Raw genomic sequence first — 20,509 nt, forward strand, 5'->3', positions numbered from 1 at the left:
AAAAAGTGTTTCATGACAAACCATTTTTTACAAATCCGTCAAGGCACCAACTTTGAGAAGGGTTTAAAACAAAGGTTTCAAACCAATTCATGAATGTAACTGAATCTAGGTATGTCTTGCCTTTAATGTAAGGGCATGAAAAACAACTGGCTGAATATTATACAATGACTTATCAACAGCTCTAACAATTTGACCCCCACAGGAAATCTACACTGGCAGTTATAGAATATACTATAAAGCCTAGAAACCTGGTTAAACTATCATTATGACATCATGGATGAATTCTAGAATATACTATATAGCCTAGAAACCTGGTTAAACCATCATTATGACATCATGGATGAATTCTAGAATATACTATATATCCTAGAAACCTGGTTAAACTATCATTATGACATCATGGATGAATTCTAGAATATACTATATATCCTAGAAACCTGGTTAAACTATCATTATGACATCATGGATGAATTCTAGAATATACTATATAGCCTAGAAACCTGGTTAAACTATCATTATGACATCATGGATGAATTCTAGAATATACTATATAGCCTAGAAACCTGGTTAAACTATCATTATGACATCATGGATGAATTCTAGAATATACTATATAGCCTAGAAACCTGGTTAAACTATCATTATTTGAAAATAAGGGAGAGCCTCTCGGAGCTCAGATGCAAAAATGTAATATCCAACGTTTCGACAGCCAAGCTGTCTTCATCAGGGTATGGTCACAAACACTGCGAGATGACTCGTTTATATAGTGTCAAAAGACACACAGGTGTCTGTAATCATGGCCAAGTGTGGCCTAATATCATTGGTTCATTCTCAAATATAAAAATGGCATACAAAGAACAGCATACAAAAGAACAAATGGATAGCATACGATCATAGATTCATTTTAGACTACACAAGCTAACAAACAATTACAATGGCAAAGTCACAATAATCACGAGAATGGCTTAACCTGTCTGGGGCAGGGGGCAGTATTTTGACATCTGGATGAAAAGCGTGCCGTAGTAAACTGCCTACTATTCAGGCCCAGAAGGTAGGATATGCATATTATTAGTAGATTCGGATAGAAAATACTCTGAAGTTTCTAAAACTGTTTGAATGACGGCTATGAGTATAACAGAACTCATATGGCAGGCAATCTGATGCTTGTTGTCTTTTCAAGTCATTGCTATCTAACACACAGTGACTTAGGGTTCATTTTGCACTTCCTAAGGCTTCCACTAGATGTCAACAGTCTTTAGAAAGTTGTTCGAGCCTTCTATGGTGAACAGAGAGCGAACAAAGGAAGTTGGAAGTTGTTGACTCAGGAGTGGACATGAATTCAGTGGTGCGCTTTCACGTGAGAGGTAGCTGTGTTCCATAAAATTTTTCAAGACATTGGAATCGTCCGAATGGAATATTATTGAAGTTTTATGTTAAAAAGGCCCTAAAGATTGATGCTATACAACGTTTGACATGTTTCTACGAACGTAAATAGAACTGTTTTTGACTTTTTGGCGTGAAATGTTCTGCGCGCTTCCTACATTTGGAGTAGCTTACTGAACGCGCAAACAACAAGGAGGTATTTGGACATAAATTATGGACTTTATCGAACAAAACAACATTTATTGTGGACCTGGGATACCTGAGAGTACATTCTGATGAAGATCATCAAAGGTAAGTGAATATTTATAATGTCATTTATAATTTTAGATGACTCCAAAATGTATCTGTATTGCTGGTTTGGTTTTCTGAGGGCTGTACTCAGATTATTGCAAAGTGTGCTTTCCCCGTGAAGCTTTTTTGAAATCTGTCACAGCAGTTGCATTAAGGAGATGTTTATCTATAATTCTTTGAAAAACAGTTTAATAATTTATCAACGTTTATGATGAGTATTTTTGTAAATTGTTGTGCTCATTCACCGTAGGTTTTGGAGGCAAAATATTTTCTGAACATCACGCGCCAAAGTAAAATGGGGTTTTTGGATATAAAACTTTATCGAACAAAACATACATGTATTGTGTAACATTGCGTCCTTGGAGTGTCATCAAATGAAGATCGTCAAAGGTTAGTGCTTAATTTTAGCTGTATTTCTGGTTTTTGTGATGTCTTTCCTTGCTAGGAAAATTGCTGTGTGGCTTTTCTTGTTTAGGTGGTGTCCTAACATAATCTAATCTTTTTGCTTTCACCGTAAAGTATTTTTGAAATCGGACACTGTGGTTGGATTAACAAGAAGTTTATCTTTAAAATGGTGTAAAATAGTTGTATGTTTGAGAAATTTGAATCATGAGATTTTTGCTGTTTTGAATTTGCCGCCCTGCTATTTCACTGGCTGTTGGGAGTGTGACCCGCAGGTGGGACGCTAGCGTCCCACATACCCCAGAGAAGTTAAGATCAAAGTCTATGTTGAGACCGAAGGGTGCAAGGGTCTTTAAGTTAAAGATCCAGGCAGTCTCTCGGTTTAACAATAAATTATCAAGGTCACCACATGTTCGATGCCAATATAACGCAGAGACGAAATCAAGTGGTTTGCTTCCAAAAAAGTGGGCTGCATCATGGATGGCCAGTCTTTGTATTCATAGCGTAGTGAATTCAGGTAGTAGCCCTGAGCTGAACTCAAACCTGGGTCCAGCAACTATCATGCCAACACCTTTTAACTGTTACACCAAGATGTCTGAACTTCTTGACGAGGTCTCTAGGTGTTGGGTTACGTTTCTACAATAGCTTTCCCTATGAATTTGAGAGTGGTTACATTTCTCCAGCCCCCATCCCTCAGCTGTTTACCAAACCAAGCCTCTGAGCAGCCATTTTGTTGCTGTTAAAAAAAAAACTCTCAACCCAGCAATCTGCAGTTCAAACAATAACAAATCTGTCATTCCACCACTGTTTTGGTTATAAGATGATTATGGGGTTGGAGAAATGTAACTACTCTCAAATTCATAGACAGACCTATGGATGCAAGGACTGACCATCCATGATATCAACATTATAGTTTTAACCATGTTGAGGCTATACAGTGTTGATTTACATTGTTTCTAGACATTGGAGTAAAAAAAGCTTATTTGGGGATCTGATTGGGGTACAACAGTTGAACTAAGCTCATGAAGCATGTGTTATATTCTTCAAGAATCAATGGCTATAAATAAATAATATAAAAGTCACAATATGGATGTAGTTATTGCAGATTTCCGCTTTAACACCAAACATCAGTTCAACAACTGCAGAGTTTGTGCCTCTGTATTTAAGACAGTACTTACTAGTGTTAATCAGGGCCCGTTCATCGTTAGAACCATTGGACGCCTTAAGATGCGTTTGGGAAACCGGGCTCCTCTTCTTCCACCTTTTTCGATGTAACAGTCATCTCCTCCTCCTCCTCTTTCACTCCATAAACTGCATCCTCCTCTTCTTTTACTGTAACATCCTCCTCCTCTTTCACTCTGAACGCGTATTTTTCTTCTTTCACAGTAACGGCCTCACCCTCTACTTCTTGTTTTACTGTGATGTTCTCTTCTTTAGCAGGAGAGTAGCTCAGTAACCGCATGGTCGGGGATGTTAGCTAGCTAGGCTAATGCTAACTTAACCAGCCCGCTAGCTGACCAATAACAACAACACCGTAAATATTACATTAAAACGGATAACTAACTAGACGACAGAAGTGGGTTTAAAACACAGTGGCTAATATACACTAACGCGTCTAAAGAGCTTTATTGGTTCGGCTATTTTGTCTAGCAAACTACCGAGGTGGCTGAATAACTGTTGCTACTGTTGAAAGAAGAGTTCCGTCCACTAGATTATACGTCACACCAACAGCATTGCGTTAAATTACCTTAAATTCCCAGACCGCCATCTGCTGACTGGAGTGGGTAACGCAGTTGAGTAAAATGTTTATTTTGTCAGACAAAAAGTTAAAGGGTAGGAATAAGGGACATCGCTGGTGCTAAAATATTCATTAGCCCCCCCCCTAAATAAATCAATATCAGTCAATATATTTTTTCTGTGATTTATTTTTTTTCGTCAACCGTTCCATCGCATCTTAAACTTCTTACCAGGCGGCACTAGGACCAGGGGAGGCTGCTGCTGCACTAGTGACTGTTAGACTTTCTTCAGCAAAGATGGCGGACAGAAACACTAGGAGAGAGGGGTACCCCTACACAGAACTGAACTGGATCAAAGATGGCTGACAGATATACTAGGAGAGAGGGGTACCCCTACACAGAACTGAACTGGATCAAAGATGGCGGACAGAAATACTAGGAGAGAGGGGTACCCCTACACAGAACTGAACTGGATCAAAGATGGAGGACAGAAATACTAGGAGAGAGGGGTACCCCTACACAGAACTGAACTGGATCAAAGATGGCAGCCAGAAATACTAGGAGAGAGGGGTACCCCTACACAGAACTGAACTGGATCAAAGATGGCGGACAGAAATACTAGGAGAGAGGGGTACCCCTACACAGAACTGAACTGGATCAAAGATGGAGGACAGAAATACTAGGATGGAAGCAAATGTAAGGGATTATAACTTCATAACGAATCATGCAGAAACATGTACATGTTAGTTAATGTAGAGACAAACGATTATGCATTTTTTTATCGTAAAGTTCATTTACGAAAATTGCGATTTAGCAAGCTAGCTGACTAGCTAACATTAACATTAACCAGCTAGCTGACTAGCTAACATTAACCAGCTACCTGACTAGCTAACATTAACCAGCTAGCTGACTAGCTAACATTAACCAGCTAGCTGACTAGCTAACATTAACCAGCTAGCTGACTAGCTAACATTAACCAGCTAGCTGACTAGCTAACATTAGCCAGCTAGCTGACTAGCTAACATTAACCAGCTAGCTGACTAGCTAACATTAACCAGCTAGCTGACTAGCTAACATTAACCAGCTAGCTGACTAGCTAACATTAACCAGCTAGCTGACTAGCTAACATTAACCAGCTAGCTGACTAGCTAACATTAACCAGCTAGCTGACTAGCTAACATTAACCAGCTAGCTGACTAGCTAACATTAGCCAGCTAGCTGACTAGCTAACATTAGCCAGCTAGCTGACTAGCTAACATTATCCAGCTAGCTGACTAGCTAACATTAGCCAGCTAGCTGACTAGCTAACATTAACCAGCTAGCTGACTAGCTAACATTAGCCAGCTAGCTGACTAGCTAACATTAGCCAGCTAGCTGACTAGCTTTATGGGTGTTGTGACATGAGTATGAAATTGTCATTCTGGTTGTTTTAGGGACTCCTGAAACAACCAGCAAACCAGGCTGTCGTTTTGTGAAACAGTGGATGTATAGAATCTAGCTAGCTGAAGAATTCACTGCAAATTGAATGTACAATTTTGTAAGCTTGCCTTGCTGATATTTGCCATGCAGATAGATGAAATAACGTAGCTAGCTATGTTCTTGCTTATTGTGCAGTGGATGATTATAATACCTGTATGTCTATGGATGTGTAGCTAGCTATCTAGCCGATCTGTGTATGGACCCAAACGTTTGGTATACATATTAGTTCAGAACCTATGAACCTCAGCTATCATAGCCAGTTGTATCAACTTCAAAACAGCCTGAATGACATTAATGAAGCCTATGGACTGAGTAGAATATAATATCATGTTGTGCCAAGGATGCAAGTCGTATATACATGTAGTTATTACCATGCATGAGATCCCCACATTGTAGCCTGTACATTTAATATATTCACTGATCATGTACTCTACCTTGGCAAATAAAGGTGCAGTTTAGGTATGAATGTCTTTGAGATTATTTTTCAGTCATATCCAATACCAGGAGTATCAAATTCCAGTCTTTGAATGACGCTGTGTCTGCATGTATGGATTACAATTATACACTTCAACAGTGTTTACCAATCTTGGTCCTGGGACATCAATGGTTACACATTGTAACTAATAGACTAGAAACAGGATTTAACTAGTTAATTCATATATACAGAAATATAATGTTAAAAAACAGAACACTACACTTCCTATGCATCATGTAAATACTCTAACACTGGTTCATCTCAACATCTAATGTCCTTCATCTGCATTGATCTGATAAACACAGGATAGGTGGAGTATTTCATCACATTACACTTCATTTCAACCAGTAGAGAATGTGAAACGCTTTATTGAAAAGCTCATTATCCAAGTGTTATAAATACAAGTTTAATCTGTACTTCAATGCACATCTGTTGTGCATTATAAAATCAGAGGAAGAAAGAGGAGGTGGTGAGAGAGGTGTAAAAGACAGAAAGGGAAAGAGGTAAGCACATAGGAGCAGGGAAGGCAGCACATGATTAATGAATCACAGTGCTACATAAATATTCTCTCAGTTCATCACAATTACATAATAGTGTCTCTCGTCGGCCCAAAGGTTCTTAAAAGCAGGTGAGTTGGCGATGATGGGACTGGGGGTTGGCATCCTCTCACATCAAAACACCTGCAGACGAGAGACAGATGGAGAGAGAGCATGTTTAAACCTTGTGTTTTTATTTTTTATTCTAACATTGTTAGTCATCAATCAGGAGGTGAAATGCAAAACTGACCTTGGATCATTAACTCTGGGACTACTGCATCTCTATTTCAATGTAAAGCATCTCTTTAATAATACTTCCTGTATAATATAAACTGACCTGGGATCATTAACTCTGGGACTACTGCATCTCTGTCTGTATTTCAATGTAAAGCATCACTTTAATAATACTTCCTGTATAATATAAACTGACCTGGGATCATTAACTCTGGGACTACTGCATCTCTATCTGTATTTCAATGTAAAGCATCTCTTTAATAATACTTCCTGTTGACCTGACCAAGTGACCTCTCACCTCTGATCATGCTGTGCCCTCTATGTAGCCAGTTCAGATGCAGGAGGGGTTCACCGACACAGCTGATATAACCTAGAGGATTTAGGGAGAAGAGGAGAGAGGGATGAAGTGAAGGAGAGAGACTGTTATTGAGAAAATAAGGTAGTTAAAGCGACAGTGTTCAACAGGAATCTGTGTGTGGCCTCACCTGGTGTCCACACCACACTAAGTGGCTGCAGAGGACTTTATGCTGAAAAACATGAACGGACCCACAAGGACAAACAATATAGCGTAGTTATAGAAATAATGAAGTGTCTTACTATTCTCCATGGTTGGCCCTCTTGCCTATTCTTTGAAGGTGGAAGGAGCCACAGTTATACACCTGAGCCTGTTTACTGCACAACACAATCCATCAATCAGATTGATACATGAGTGTGTAGGTGTGGGTTATAGGGTGTCTAATTGTTCTACATTTTTTCAATATGGGTGATTTAAAATAGCCTGTTTTGTTTTTGCACAGACATCACACCCTTACCTAAACAGCACCCTCACCTGAAAAGTAGAAATCAAAGGGAGAGAAACTGTGAATTGAATAACTGCAGTTGACATAGCTCAGTAAATGGAAGAATACTCTTATTGCAATGTGAATGGCTCTTAAAAGAGCCTTTGGTTGTGCATAGTGTAGTCTATGGTGTTGCCAGGGAACAGCACCCTCTTTGAAGAAGTAGGAGGTGAAGATCTCCTGCACACGGACTGCCTCTCTTGCTGCGTTGTTGGACCCCATCCTTGAAACATCCTGCAGAGCAGCAGACTCCTCCTCTGGGACACGGCGGTGAGCTGCAGATCCCCTCCTGGTCCTCGTGTCCATCCTCATGAAGTTACGCAGGACACAGGTAGCCTTCACACACCTGAATTCCTCCAGGAGGCAGTCCCAGATGACCCTGGTCACCCAACCTTGCAGTGCCCTACAAGGTAACTGTAGGCAATCGTTTTGAAGGAATCTCCAGTTACAGGGTCTCTGTAGGAATATGGAAGACAATGTAATTATTAGACTGTTACATCACCAGGTCATTGTGGATTACTAAAGTATAATATCCCTGATAACAAATCATGATAACATTGGATTGATAGATGCATGGGCACACATATGTGCATGTGTAGCATATGACAATAACAGGATCATATCAAGCATGGCATCACAAATGAATACATAAATACCACTTGAAGCTCGATGATGAGTTGATCATTTGAATCAGCTGTGCAGTGTGAAGGCAAAAACAACAATGTGCCCCTCTGAGTCCCCAGGACTGAGAACCACTGCTCTTCATTGGGACCTCTTCATATGTAGACTGGCTTTCATAGAGCTCTTTATCTGAGGACAGAAAACCTCACAAGAAACAGACTTCATTATAGTCAAATTACACCACACTGAATATTATGTTACTATTATCTCCGTCCTCACTTCTAGGGACAGGAACTACACAAAAGTACCTGCCCTATCCAGAATAGCCTCCTCTCTCACTGACAGTTGGGGCTGCTATCCTTTCACCCTCCTCCATGGCTGTTAGCTAGCTACCTACAAATGCATTTGGAGTTTGTTTTTTACAGTGATAAATACGTCAAGACAGCTAGCTAATATGAAGTTAGGTAGATGGTGATATTTCATTCACTTAGCTAGGTATCTATCTATACAGTATGTGTAGTTGGCTAGCTAGCTCATTTAGCAGCTCATTTGAGTTAGCCTGCACTGTAGCTAGTTAGCTAATAATACATCAGCTTTTTTTTTACATTTTCAAAATCTATTTACTTACTTGAATAGGTTCTCCCAGACATGTGGACAACTGGAAACAGGGCAGTAAAGTTTGTCACCAGAGCGTTTTAGAGGATATTACTATTGAACTATGTACCCATTTAATAACCAGACCTTCATACAAACTTGCTCTGCTGAATTCTTGATGGAGTCACAATGGGCGGCCTAAGAGGCATCTAGTCCATCTGCTGACTGGACGCAGTTCAGTAAAATGTACATTTTATCTTCAGACAACAAGTTAAAGGGGTCAAATACTTATTTCACTCATTAAAAAGCAAATCAATTTATAACATTTTTGACATGCGTTTTTCAGGATTTTTTGTTGTTATTCTGTCTCTCACTGTTCAAATAAACCTACCATTAAAATGATAGACTGATCATTTCTTTGTCAGTGAAAGTGTAAGTGGGCAAACGTACAAAATCAGCAGGGGATCAAATACTTCCCCCCCCCACTGTATCTCAGTCTATGCTGCTCTGCCATTGTTTATCCATATATTTATATATTCCTAATTCCATTCCTTTACTTAGATTTGTGTGTATTAGGTATTTGTTGTGAAATTGTTAGATATTACTTGTTAGATATTACTGCACTGTGGGAACTTGAAGGACAAGCATTTCACTACACCCGCAATAACATCTGCTGAACACCTGTATGTGACCAATAACATTTGATTTGATTTATGAAGGTAATTTGTGTCAAATTTACTTTTCCCCTCATTCACCCCATCTCTTTACATTGCTGATGCATAATCAGTGGCCTGACTGTGTCAAAGGCCCATCCTGGTAGATCTGAACCTAATGCAGCTTGGAGTGATCAGATGACAGAAGTCACATTTAGGTGCCAGGTGTAACTGAGGCCATAGATGCTCCATATCCATTACTTTGAGTGTTTTATATAATATGACTAAATGTGTTTCTGTGTTGCAGGGACAGTCAATAAATGGAACAGCAAGGCCACAGAACATGACATAAGCAGAGCTGTGGGAGACCACCTCAAGCCCCTGGTAGAGCCGGGGTAGTGTTTACCACTCCACCACGCCTTCAGCAGGCTGGAAAAGTGGGACTGATCTGGTTGATCCATTTGTTTGTTTCAGTTATCAGTAGTTGAATCCTTTGACATGGGATTGATACTGTTTTTCATACTAAGAGGGACCAAGAGTCTGTTGATTGGTCGGTCATTGGGTTCATTAGTTTTGCAATATGTTAAAATCAAATCAAGCTTTATTTATACAGCACATGTCAGACATGGATGCAACACAATGGCTTCACAGGAAAAAACAATGAAAATAAACAGAAATATTTAGTACACAAATATGAGGATAAAAAAAACAGAAGACTAACAACTGAAATACTAATGAGCATTCTAAGGAAATGCCATTGATTAAAATATTAATTGGATGCAATATCCAACCCAAAATATAAGCATGTTTTTTTAGGAGGGGTTCTGAAAGTTGACTAGTAACAACAACTGGGACCTAAAAGACACCCACCATGAGACCCACTAAATCTGCCCAAGAAGAGACAAACAAAAGAAAAACCCACACCAAACTCAAAGACAGGAAGCAAACCAAAAAGGTGGAGCAACTAAAGGTGTTGACTCTCCACATGTATCAAGACAACTGGAGCACTGGACCAGACACTCTTAAATAGAACCTGGACCAGCTCAGGTGAAACACCTTCCCACTAACGAGATGGACAAGCCAGCACAGGTGGAACACATACTGACTAACGAGGTGACACCAATCAGCGCGTCCTACGTGCTAACGAGCTAGACGGGCTAACGCGCTAGACGTGCTAACGCGCTAGACGTGCTAACGCGCTAGACGTGCTAACGAGCTAGACGTGCTAACGAGCTAGACGTGCTAACGAGCTAGACGTGCTAGATGAGCTAACGAGTATAACGAATATAAACATGGTGTCTACTGGCTATCTACTGGCTATCAACAATTAAAAACAAGAAAAACACATTTCTAAACAATAATATACAATCGTTTTATTTTCTCTCATTTTTCTTTCTATAGAATCTTAAATCCCACTAGCTTCTAGAACTCTCGTCTTCCTAAAACTCACTAGCTTCTAGAACTCTCGTCTTCCTAAAACTCACTAGCTTCTAGAACTCTCGTCTTCCTAAAACTCACTAGCTTCTAGAACTCTCGTCTTCCTAAAACTCACTAGATTCTAGAACTCTCGTCTCCTTGGAACGAGCCCAAACAAAACTCATCTCCAATAAGGAAAAACATGTAGTCAAAATAAATTGTGATCCATGGCAACGCACTGGCTAAACGCAAAACAGAAATCTTTTTGACTGCCCACCCTTGAGACAATCAGCAACCATGTTGTCCTTACCACAGACATGTCTGATTTGAAGAGGAAACTCCTGCAATATCCATAGTAACTTTCCACCTCACTGCAGAGCTTCTCTCTCTTTTCAGGGTTCACTAGATTGGCATGTTGTTGGATCGGGGCCCAGTCCCCAATGTCATGCTCTAGTACATTTGGGTTGGCACATGTGAGAATAAACCCTGATATTCATAAAAACACGGCAACAATGTGAATACAATTGTACCAAAAAAATTGTCAGTTGGTTGCATAAATAATTATCATTACTAAATGTTACATGAATTGTAAATGTGAAATATTTGATTGCATAGTCTTATTTTCGATGTCTTTTCAATTACATTTTTCTAGGTGGGATAGCCCCAATGTCAAAGCACAGTTTTAACATGTACAAATCAATAACCAATATGCAGAAACAGTTTGGGATATATTGAAAACCTAAACATAACATGTGCTATATACACAAACATCTGCCACAATAATCATATTACTTGTATTTTTTAAAACAAGCACCTTATAAACTGCACAAGCACCAAAAACGCTGTTGTTTTGACAAGTAGCAATAAATCACTGATATCGATTAGGGGGGAAATCAGGTTGTACGGGATGTTGAAACTAACAACTAAACAAAAACACATGGAAATGGGAGATATATTTCACCTCACTGGTTAGAGGACAACCTGCAGAAGACAGTCAGCTACATTTTGGAGTGATGCATTTAAATGTAGGGACAAAGGAACGGGTCGCTAAACAAAGGAATGCAACACTTCTTCATCGATATCATGCTAAAATCATTTGTGTGACAGGAGGGAGATGAAGTTGCACGTCCTGTTAAAACGAACAGCTCAAAAAGCACACGGAATCTGGGAATAATGTGTACATCACTGGTTAGAGAACAACTTGTAGAACACAGCTAGCTACATTTTGAAGTGTTGCATTTTGATTCAAGTGCGTCACCAACGTGGTAAGTGTAACTAAACTCTTTTTTTGTTAGTCACTTTTTGTTAAATCTCATAAATAGTAACTCTTACATTTCAGAGCCTGGATTTTCCCCCTGAGGCTAATATCCATATCATGTTGAAATCAATAGAACAGGGGACAAACGTTTAGGGTTCTACATTGTGACATCATTAAAATACTCCTACTACAATATTAAAACATTCTACATTGTGACATTAATTCATTGATATCATGAAACAACTCCTTCATGTATTTTCTGATGTTTAATCAGAGATCTTTTATCAGAGTATCTCTTCCCACATTGATCACAGCTAGGAGATTTCTCTCCTGTGTGTGTTCTCTGATGTGATACTAGGCTGGTTAGCCAAGAAAATCTTGTCCCACATTGACTACAGCTATATTGTTTCTCTCCTGTGTGTGTTCTCTGGTGTATAGTGAGATAGCTAGACGTAGAAAAACTCTTCCCACATTGAGTACAGCTATATGGTTTCTCTCCTGTGTGTGTTCTCTGGTGTATAGTGAGATAGCTAGACGTAGAAAAACTCTTCACACATTGAGTACAGCTATATGGTTTCTCTCCTGTATGAGTTCTCTGGTGTTTAGTGAGATAGCTAGATGTAGAAAAACTATTCCCACATTGGTTACAGCTATAAGATTTCTCTCCTGTGTGTGTTCTCTGGTGTGATAACAGGTTGCTTGACTGAGTAAAACTCTTCCCACATTGAGTACAGCTGTACGGTTTCTCTCCTGTGTGTGTTCTCTAGTGTAATATCAGGCCGTCTGACCGAGTAAAACTCTTCCCACATTGATTACAGCAATAAGGTTTCTCTCCTGTGTGTGTTTTCTGGTGCTTCTTCATATTCTGTAAAGTTGAGAATATTTTTCCACAATCTGAACAGTGGAAAGATTTCTCTCCTGTGTGTGTTTTCTGGTGTAGAGTCAGAAAGCCAGATGCAGCAAAACTCTTCCCACATTGATCACAGCTATATTGTTTCTCTCCTGTGTGTGTTCTCTGGTGTAATATCAGGCTGTCTGGCCGAGTAAAACTCTTCCCACATTGATTACAGCTATAAGGTTTCTCTCCTGTGTGTACTCGCTGGTGTCTAGTCAGATGGCAAGATGAAATATAAGTCTTCCCACATTGATCACAGCTATAAGGTTTCTCTCCTGTGTGTGTTCTCTGGTGTGATAACAGGTTGCTTGACTGAGTAAAACTCTTCCCACATTGAGTACAGCTGTACGGTTTCTCTCCAGTGTGAATTCTCAGGTGTACTTTTAGTGCTGTTAAACTTAAGTAACTCTTCGCACAATCAAAACAGTGGTGAGATTTCTCTCCTGTGTGTATTCTCTGGTGTAGAGTCAGAGAGAAAGATGTAGTAAAACTCCTCCCACATTGATCACAGCTATAAGGTTTCTCTCCAGTGTGAATTCTCAGGTGTACTTTTAGTGCTTTTAATCTTAAGTAACTCTTCCCACAATCAAAACAGTGGTGAGATTTCTCTCTTGTGTGTACTCGCTGGTGTATTTTAAGTTCTGATGAAGATTTGCAATGTTTTCCACAGTCAGAGCAGCAGATAGATTTCTTCCCTGTGGGTCTCTGCTGGTGTTTCTTGAGGTGATAGAATCTGGACAGACTCTTCTCTGCCTCTTCAGCATCATGATGTTGAGGCTCCCCAGAGGATCCATGATAGTCACGTCTCTCTCCTGTGTGAACAAGTCAGACAGATAGTTAAAGGCTCACAACAGCAGAAATCCACTGAAAAAGGTGATGCCAACAGCGTAGCCATGATACTGTACAACAATTGACGTCTGTAATGAATGTTAAAATTACTTGACAATTGTCTTAAGACAGTCAAGTGAGCAACAATAGTCATATTTAGTCTTGTTTTCACATTAGTAGTAACTAGAAATAAGTAAAAGGTGTTGAACTCCTAAGCAGTGTGCCAGGCGACTTTTGTTCTCAAATATAAGCACCTTTCTGTGTTTGCTAAAATTGCGACAAGGGCGATGCACACACAATTTGATTGCAGAAACACCTCCCTGCTAATGCAGAAACCGCTAGTTATGGATGTAGTATATCTGCCTGGAGCAAAAATGGTGAGCAAGTGGCCTAAGCTGTGCCATTAGAGATTCTGGGTTCGAGTCCAAGCTCTGTTGCAGCCGGCCTCGACCGGGAGGCCGCGCACAATTGGCCCACCGTCGTCCGGGTTAGGGGAGGGTTTGGCCGGCAGGAATATTCTTATCTCATCGCGCACTAGCGACTCATGTGGCGGGCCGGGCGCTGTGCACGCTGACCAGGTCACCAGGTGTACGGTGTTTCCTCCGACACATTGGTGCTGCTGGCTTCCGGGTTGGATGGGCATTGTGTCAAGAAGCATCGCGGCTAGGTTGGGTTGTGTTTCGGAGGTCGCATGGCTCTCGACCTTCGCCTCTCCAGAGTCCGTATGGGAGTTGCAGCGATGAGACAAGGCTGTAAGTACCAATTGGGGAGAAAAAAAAATATATATATTTAAAAAAAAATGGTGAGCAAAGATTAGTTTTCACAATGTATTCTGAATATTACAGCACTAGATCAGGAGTGCTACACAAGGAAACTCACATTAAGCTCTGTGTCTATTCACTAATTCACCACCGTGGGGGAAACTCAGGGGAGTTCTCATAGGCTGACAGCAAATAAAGCCTCCATTTACAGGTTGATTATGATTATTATTATCATCATTTCACACTACTTTGGATTATAAGGCTCATTTGAATGCCCTGATTTAATATAATGTTTGTGTTATTGTCAAATGTACTACTTTATATTTAAAAACGACTTCAACCAGTAAAATGCTCATTGGCTAGTTTTCCATCAGCCTGACATCAGCCTGACAATGAGGTTTTGTCCACTAAGTGTATGCCAAAATGGTCTATAATCTCACCTAACAATAACATAGACCTACTGTAGGACCCATAACTTCACCTAACAACAACATAGACCTAGGACTATAAATCATTTAATATTTCAGGTGAAACAAGGAGACTAAAATGTCTTTGTCATGACAATTCATAACCTGATCACCAGATAATTCTGTGAATAATCCCACTAGGCTACTCTGTAATGTGTTGTCATTCTAAATGTCCTGAATAAAGGAAAATAGCTCTGTGTGTTGTACAATAGCCTTTCCATCAAAGAACAGTTCTCTACACATTATGAGGTAAGGATCTCTGTGTGCAAACAGACTAACGAGACCCTACTGTAAATCAAGTAGACAATAACACATAAATATCTATTTATTTGGGATGTTGGATCCAACGTGGAGCACGGCATAACTGTCTTTACCAGAGTAATGGATGAAGAAGCACTTTGGTTGTTGCATGTTGTGATGTTTGTCATTTGACTGTCATTCAGAAAATGATTTCCTGGATCAGCTGATGATAGTTGAACATGTGACTGTAACTAAACAGCTACAGTATTATGTGTAATTATTGAAGAACAGCGTTAATGACAGTATCCATTTGGGTGTTGTCAATAAAGTTAAGGTGACTCTCGGTTAGAACCATTGGATTTAGTAAACTGAAATGATTTAGGATTTCTGTGCCCATGAAAACTGTTTTCCCAGCGTAACATAAGGAGACAATAAATGTTACGTAGTTAGAGAGCATTTCAGAGATCTGAATACAAAAAAACTGTCCCACAGCAAGATCCAGTATTTAAGTTAAAGTTCATCATATGACAAGATTAACGTTATGACTATAACTACTGTTCCCTGAAGGAGGGAAACTAGGTACAACATACTATTAAATCCACTGGCTTACTGGTGTTCTTCCATGCCGTTCATGGGAGGGGTGCGTCACTTGAGTGGGTTGAGTCACTGACGTGGTCTTCCTATCTGGGTTGGCGCCCCCCCTTGGGCTGTGCCATGGCGGAGATCTTTGTGGGCTATACTCGGCCTTGTCCCGGGATGGTATGTTGGTGGTTGGAGATTTCCCTCCAGTGGTGTGGAGGCTGAGCTTTGGCAAAGTGGGTGGGGTAATATCCTACCTGTTTGGCCCTGTCCGGGGGTTTCATCAGATGGGGCCACAGTGTCTCCTGACCCCTCCTGTCTCAGCCTCCAGTATTTATGCTGCAGTAGTTTATGTGTCGGGGGGCTAGGGTCAGTCTGTCACATCTGGAGTATTTCTCGTCTTTTCCGGTGTCCTGTGTGAATTTAAATATGCTCTCTCTAATTCTCTCTTTCTCTCTCTCGGAGGACCTGAGCCCTAGGACCATGCCTCAGGACTACCTGGCTTGATGACTCCTTGCTGTCCCCAGTTCACCTGGCCGTGCTGCTGCTCCAGTTCAAACTATTCTGCCTGCAGCTATGGAACCCTGACCTGTTCACCGGACGTGCTACCTGTCCCAGACCTGCTGTTTTCAACTCTCTAGAGAGCAGGAGCGGTAGAGATACTCTCAATGATCGGCTATGAAAAGCCAACTGACACTTACTCTTGTGTTACTGACTTGTTGCACCTTCGACAACTACTATGATTATTATTATTTGACAATGCTGGTAATTTATGAACATTTGAACATCTAGGCCATGTGCTGTTATAATCTCCACCCGGCACAGCCAGAAGAGGACTGGCCACCCCTCATAGCCTGGTTCCTCTCTAGGTTTCTTCCTAGGTTTTGGCCTTTCTCGGGAGTTTTTGCTAGCCACCGTGCTTCTACACCTGCATTGCTTGCTGTTTGAGGTTTTAGGCTGGGTTTCTGTACAGCACTTTGTGATATCAGCTGATGTAAGAAAAACATTTGATTTGATTTGTGACTATAATTACTGTTCCCTGAAGGAGGGAAACTAGGTACAACATACTATTAAATCCACACCTCGCTGGAAGCCCCGCATTCCACAGGTGATGAGCGTGAGACTCGGATATATTCCTTAAATGATTTAATCCTTAAATTTAATACCTCACTTTCCTGACCCAGGAAGTGGCGGAGCCAAACAGGTGTTGTAACTCGTTCATAACTGGCACGCAGATCGGTAGAAATGGTAAGATAAATTGGCACTTCAAACAGAAATGGAAAAAGTTTGCCTATTTTACCGGAAACTTCAGGAGCATAACGTCAGAATTAACGAAGGCCAGCAGCAGGTCGGGAATTGGTTATTTTCTTCTGGTTATATTGACCTCTGGCTTCCTCAAGTCATTTGTGTGTGTTAATTATTTCATCAAACGCTTGAAGCATCAGTTCAGTTCAAGTTCTGCACATACAGTTGATTTTATTAAACACATGGGGTGTGTCTATATGAACAAATACACGTCATAAAATTTCAACCAATCAATTGGTAGAAAGAAAATACTATTTTTAAAACAAAATCTGCCCTAGAACATACAACATACATGCATTCAGACCCCTTCCCTTTTTACACATTTGGTTATTATAATATATATATATTTTTTTTTCAATTATCAATTTTCAGACAATACCTCATAAACACATCACAATACCCCATAAAAGTGAGAAAAAAAAGTTTAGAAATGCTTGTATATATATATATATATACACACACATCTCTCTCTCTCTCTCTAGGTCATGCCAGTAGGCTACAGTAGGTTGGATCTCTCTAGGTCATGCCAGTAGGTTACAGTAGGTTGTAACTCTCTAGGTCATGCCAGTAGGCTACAGTAGGTTGTAACTCTGTAGGTCATGCCAGTAGGTTACAGTAGGTTGTAACTCTCTAGGTCATGCCATTAGGTTACAGTAGGTTGTAACTGTCTAGGTTATGCCAGTAGGTTACAGTAGGTTGTATCTCTCTAGGTCATGCCAGTAGGTTACAGTAGGTTGTAACTGTCTAGGTTATGCCAGTAGGTTACAGTAGGTTGTATCTCTCTAGGTCATGCCAGTAGGTTACAGTAGGTTGTAACTCTCTAGTTCATGCCAGTAGGTTACAGCAGGTTGTATCTCTCTAGGTCATGCCAGTAGGCTACAGTAGGTTGTATCTCTCTAGGTCATGCCAGTAGGTCACAGTAGGTTGTATCCAAGTGGAAACAATTATCAACCCAATGTGGAAAGTGTTGAATTTGGTCAACAACAAAATGAATGGCTTATTTGCTACGTGAGGTTTACTTGATCCAACAGAAGTTTCGTAATGATTAAGTTGTTATGTGGACACGTGACATACCGACAACTTTGATAAAACACTATAGGATTTGTCTCCAGATCGCTATGCATATTCATGCTAGTAGCTTAGCATCTCTCTCCATTGAATACAGGCGGTTGACGACAACAACCCTCATAGAATATAAACAATAGATTACAATAATAAGATGTATCCACCAATCCAAAGACAGGATAGGTGGGAGATAGACAACCCACAGTGCAGCTTTGTGGACAACGACTCCCCTTGTTAGGACAGAGAGACATCTTGTCAGTATATCCATAATCTTTGGTGTAGCCAACCCAACTCTCACATGGCTCTATTGGGGGTCACGGTGTGTAGTAAAACATCACTACATTAAAATCACCACATGCCGTGGCCCCCCAGTCTGCGGTCAGCAGATAGACCCTCCTCAAATATATATGTTAAGTCACTTTTTGGAAACGGAACGGAGAAAACAAGGGGTAGCTTGTTCTCTACGTCGTCTGATTCTAGACATATCAGTCATCATCCCAGGACCCTCCGTTGAAGAGGTATTGACGAGCCAACTCCGAATATCCAAAGTTAAAAACGAATTGAAGGCGGTACTTACTGGTGTTAATCAGATCTCCTGTCTCCTCCTCTTCATCTTTCAATGTGACAGTAATCTCTCCTTCCTTCTTCACTCCAAAAACAGCATCATCCTCTTCTTCCTCTTGTTTAACTGTAACGTCTTTCTCTTCATCTTTCACTGTAACAGCCTCACCCTCTACTTGTTGTTTTACTGTAACATCCTCCTCTTCCTTCTCCTCTTTCACGACAATGTTCAGCCCCAGAGCTTCTTTCTCCGTCCAGCAGACCTCCTCTTCTTTAACAGGAGGGGAGTAGTTTAGGGAGCTCATGTTCGGGGATGTTAGCTAGCTAGCTATCATTAGCGACTAGGCTAATGCTAACTTAACCAGCCAGCTACTATAGCTGACTAATAAAAAATAACGTAATATTAAATTAAATAGGTTAACAAGTAGATACGACAGAAGTGTGTCTAAAACACAGTAGCTAATATAGACCGAAAGCGTATAAATAGCTTGAATCTTTCGGCTATGTTGGCTAGCAAGCTACCGAGGTGGTTGACGAGCTGTTTATGAAGAACCGTCCACTAGATTATACGTCACGCTGCAGCATCGCCTGAAAGACGCACATCGCCTTCTGCTGACTGGAGGGAAACGCAGTTGAGGATCGGATTTAATCCGTGGTTTTTGTGGCGCGATGGGTAACGATGCTTCGGTGGGTGTCAGAAATACCCTGTGCAAGGGTCCCTGGTTCGAGCCCGGGTTGGGGCGAAGAGAGGGACGGAACCGCGGCGTTTAGATACTTATTTTTTTTGCGGACAAATGTATTTTCATTCCTTTCATTAAATAATACAATTATATTGAGACTTTCAAAAAGAGCAGTGCATATTTTGAGTGAGAATTTAAAACATACTGTGCTTCACATCTGTATTTAAGGCAGTTTGATATTCATTCATTTAAAGAAACCCACTGGTCACACTGGTTGAATTATCTGTTAAACTAGGAACTCTGCAGCCTAGTTTAACAGGGATCTATGCTCTATGAACGCTGCTGGGAGAAAACTGGAGAATAGCTAGAGGAAAACAAACCTAACTGCATCCCCAGGCCCTGGTATATAACCAGACTGTATACAAACCTAACTACATCCCCAGTCCCTGGTATATCACCAGACTGTACAAACCTAACTGTATCCCCAGGCCCTGGTATATCACCAGACTGTACAAACCTAACTGCATCCCCAGTCCCTGGTATATCACCAGACTGTACAAACCTAACTGCATCCCCAGTCCCTGGTATATCACCAGACTGTACAAACCTAACTGCATCCCCAGTCCCTGGTATATCACCAGACTGTACAAACCTAACTGCATCCCCAGTCCCTGGTATATCATCAGACTACATACAAACCTAACTACATCCCCAGTCCCTGGTATATCACCAGACTGTACAAACCTAACTACATCCCCAGTCCCTGGTATATCATCAGACTGTACAAACCTAACTGCATCCCCAGTCCCTGGTATATCACCAGACTGTACAAACCTAACTGCATCCCCAGTCCCTGGTATATCACCAGACTGTACAAACCTAACTGCATCCCCAGTCCCTGGTATATCACCAGACTGTACAAACCTAACTGCATCCCCAGTCCCTGGTATATCACCAGACTGTACAAACCTAACTGCATCCCCAGTCCCTGGTATATCACCAGACTGTACAAACCTAACTACATCCCCAGTCCCTGGTATATCACCAGACTGTACAAACCTAACTGCATCCCCAGTCCCTGGTATATCACCAGACTGTACAAACCTAACTACATCCCCAGTCCCTGGTATATCACCAGACTGTACAAACCTAACTGCATCCCCAGTCCCTGGTATATCACCAGACTGTACAAACCTAACTGTATCCCCAGT

The sequence above is a fragment of the Salmo trutta genome, unplaced genomic scaffold (assembly GCF_901001165.1).
Source record: "Salmo trutta unplaced genomic scaffold, fSalTru1.1, whole genome shotgun sequence".
In the NCBI taxonomy this organism is placed as follows: domain Eukaryota; kingdom Metazoa; phylum Chordata; class Actinopteri; order Salmoniformes; family Salmonidae; genus Salmo; species Salmo trutta.